A 4017-nucleotide genomic window follows, 5' to 3' on the forward strand; every position below is an offset into this window, starting at 1 on the left:
CGTATACAAAAATGACCATTTTTACCATTTAAGTCCACTACTTGGTATTTTCTCGATTTTAGCCCGAATTTTGATTTCCTTGATCTAACATTACATATATAAATCATTTATTACTCACATTATTCAAATGACTCCATAAATCATATTTTTACAAATTTTCATTTTGTCCCCTAAACTTTTGCATATTTGCACTTTTGCCCCAAGGTTTGGAAATTAAACTTCATCCTATTTTCTTATGTTTTATGACATGCTGATCATTTTCCCCTTCTATGGAAACATCAAATTCTCACTCTAACATGTACTTATGAACATTAGGTATTTTTACCGATTATGTCGTTTTACTCGTTTTCACGTAAAATCGCTTACCAAAAGTTGTTTATCTAACACCCAACACTCATTTTCTACCATTAGACATCAAAATTCATGAATTTCACATATGGGTCAATTTTTAAACATGAACCCTAGCTCAAATTAATGGTAGAAATGGGTAAATCGAGCTACGAGGATTTCAAAAATGTAAAGAACATTAAAAACGGGGGCAAAGATGGACTTACAATCAAGCTTGAAAGTTTTACAAACCCTAGCCATGTCTTCCATCTCCATATACGGTTATGGCATGAGAAAAATGAAGAAGATGACATCCTTTTCTTAGTTATTTTGGCTTTATTTTCCAAATTACTAAAATACCCTTAATGAAAAATAAATAAAAACATACCATGCCATGTCCATTTTTTTCCACTAATTACAAAATGGTCTATTTAACATTTAAGGATCTCCAATTTAAAAACCCATTACTCACAAGTACTTAGTACCTTTGTGAACTAGAACACACATTTTGCAACCTTTTACAATTTAGTCCTTTTGACTAAATAGAGTGCCCAAACGTCAAAATTTTTGAACGTAATTTTCACGAAATTATTTCGTGAAATCATAAACCATAAAAATATAATAAAAATAAAATTTTCTTCGTCGAATTTGTGGTCCCGAAACCACTGTTCCGACTAGGCCCAAAATCAGGATGTTGCAACATTGGTCCACACGGCCATGTTGCACGGCCGTGTCATTCTTCATTCGCTTCTCCCATGCCCGTGTATGCCGGTGCACGCCCGTGTTGTTTTGACAGTCTCGACCACTGTCGGTGGGCACGGACGTGTAGCATGCCCTGCTGTGTTACAGACTTGCCCACGACACGTCGCACGACCGTGGCAACTTATCACCTCTCGTGTTGGGGAAAAAATTTTCCCTGTTTTCACATGGCCGTATCACATGGTCGTGTCTCCGCTTGTGGTGTGAGCACGGCCTAAGGCATGCCCGTGTGCGTGGCCGTATGGATTAGAACACCTGTGTTTCAAAGACTCAGTTAGTGATTAGATGTTAAAAACTAAAACTTTAAAGAAATCAATACTGTTAGTGCTCGGGTTGCCTCTCGAGATGCCCTTATTTATAGTCTAAGCTCGACTTGCCTCGATTTCGTATAGTCATGGTGGTTTGAGGAGTTTACACTCCTCATCCCAACTATCAATTTCATCAAAATAAGGTTTTAGACGAGTATTATTTACCTTGAATGTGCCAAATTTGGGATGAATTACCTCGACTGTACCGTTTGGAAAAATACTGAGTACCGTAAGCGGGGTTGCTCCGTTAGGTTCAGAAGTGACAATATGAGGGTCTGCTGCATCTAGTAGTACTTTGTCTCCAACCTTAAGTTGATTTGGTGAAATATTGAGCTCGTCATGGCGTGGTTTTGGTTTATCATGTGTCCTTGGTTTTTTTGTCCGCCATGCATCTAGTTCTTCGATTTGTAGCCTTTGTTCTTCATAGATGGGTTCTTTGTTGTTACTTGAACAAGGCTCATGTGTGCTCTTCGAACGTGTTTCCTATAAAGAAGGTTGTACCACATGGTCAGTATTAGTAGTACGATTTATACAATCACCCTCGATATTTGATGTGTTACTTGAATTACGAGCTTGAAGGGTGATTGTTTCCTTACCCACACGAAGTGTGAGTTCACCTGTACTAACATCAATTATAGTTCTAGCAGTTGCTAAAAAGGGCCTCCCTAAAATTAAAGGCACGTTACTATCCTCCTCTATGTCTAGAACAATGAAATCAACTAGGAATATAAATTTGTCAATTTTAATGAGTACATCTTCAATAATCCCCCTAGGAAATTTGATTGTTTTATCTGCTAATTGAATGCTCATCTTAGTTTGTTTGGGTTTTCCAAGACCTAGTTGCTCAAACATTTTGTAAGGCATGACATTGATACTAGCCCCTAAATCAGCCAAGGCATTATTAACATCTAAGCTACTAATTGAACAAGGAATCGTAAAACTCCCTGGATCTTTCAATTTGTTGGCCAACTTATTCTGCAGAATGGCTGAGCAAACTGTATTCATCTCCACATGCGATGCCTCATCTAACTTTAGCTTATTTGTTAAAAGCTCCTTTAAAAATTTGACTGTGTTCGGCATCCGTGAAAGAGCCTCAATAAACGGTAAGTTAATATGTAATTTCTTTAAAATTTTAAGGAATTTACCAAATTGTTCGTCTGAGTGGTCTTTCCTTGTCGTATTAGGGTATGGTACACGTGGTTTGTACTCTTTACTTACCTGTTTTTGGTCATTGTAGTCTACCTCACCTTTGCTTTTACTTACCACGATTCCTTGCCTCGGTTCTGGTTTAGGTTCCACTAACCCTTCCTTGTCTTGGATGGTAATTGCGTTGAGTTGTTCCCTTGGGTTAGACTTAGTGTTACTTGGTAGGCTACCTTGTGGTCGTTCAAATATTAATTGGGCGAGCTGTCCTATCTGAGTTTCGAGCCCTTGGATCAATGCTTGTTGATTTTTAAGTGCTGTCTCGGTATTCTGAAAGTGAGTTTCTGACACTGAGATGAATTTTGTTAGCATCTCCTCAGGGTTTAGCTTTTTCTCTTATTGGTAGGGTGGTTGTTGGAAGCCTGGAGGTGGTGGTCTCTGATTCCCTTGGCCTCCCCATGAGAAATTTGGGTGGTTCCTCCAACCTGCATTGTAAGTATTACTATAAATATTATTTTGAGATCGAGGATTATTAACCATGTAGTTTAACTGCTCGTTCTCTATGTTGTGGCCATAGGGTGGGTATTCTAAATTGCTTGATCCACCTCCACTTGCTTCGCACTGCATTACTAGGTGAACCTGTGAAGAACCAAGAAAACCGTCAATTTTTATATTCAAAAGCTCTACTTGATTAGAGAGCATGGTGACCGAATCAACATTAAAAACGCTGGCTGTTTTCGTTGGCTTTATCCTCATGACTTGCCACTGATAATTATTCACTGACATCTCTTCTATAAATTCATAAGCATCCTCAGGTGTCTTATTATTGATAGTTCCACCAGCAGCTACGTCAATGATCTGTCTAGTCGAAGGATTCAGGCCATTATGAAACGTTTGAACCTGTAGCCAGAGTGGTAACCCATGGTGAGGGCACCTTCTCAACAGATCCTTATATCTCTCCCATGCATCGTAGAGTGTTTCTAAATCCATCTGCACAAAAGAAGAGATATCATTACGTAATTTAGCCGTTTTAGCCGGCGAAAAATATTTCAATAAAAACTTTTCGGTCATTTGCTCCCAAGTAGTGATTGACCCTCGTGGTAACGAGTTCAATCACTGTTTAGCTTTGTTCCTCAGTGAAAAGGGAAACAACCAAAGGCGTATGGCATCGTCAGAAATGCCATTGATTTTAAATGTGTCGCAAAACTCCAGAAAATTTTCCAAGTGATTGTTTGGATCCTCATCCTGCAAACCATCAAACTGAACAAATTGCTGTATCATTTGAATCGTGTTAGGTTTCAGTTCAAAATTATTTGCAGCAATAGCAGGCCTAACTATACTTGACTCAGTTCCTGTTAAATTCTGTTTAGCATAATCATACATAATCAATGGAGCATGATTCTGATTTACTAGATCAGTAACAATCGCAGGAGGTAGTGGATTTTCCTGATTTTCAGCCATCTCCTGGGTTGTGGTTTGA

The 4017-nt window shown here is 38.5% G+C and overlaps 1 non-coding gene across 1 annotated transcript; it reads left to right on the forward strand.

Annotated features, from left to right (window-relative positions):
• Positions 1-3453: 3453 nt before the first annotated feature.
• On the forward strand, positions 3454-3560 carry LOC128287550 (small nucleolar RNA R71). Its single transcript, XR_008278250.1, has one exon. It is a non-coding gene; the product is annotated as a small nucleolar RNA R71 (small nucleolar RNA).
• The last annotated feature ends 457 nt before the right edge of the window (positions 3561-4017 follow it).

This window comes from Gossypium arboreum, chromosome 13 (assembly GCF_025698485.1).
Source record: "Gossypium arboreum isolate Shixiya-1 chromosome 13, ASM2569848v2, whole genome shotgun sequence".
Taxonomy (NCBI): Eukaryota; Viridiplantae; Streptophyta; class Magnoliopsida; order Malvales; family Malvaceae; genus Gossypium; species Gossypium arboreum.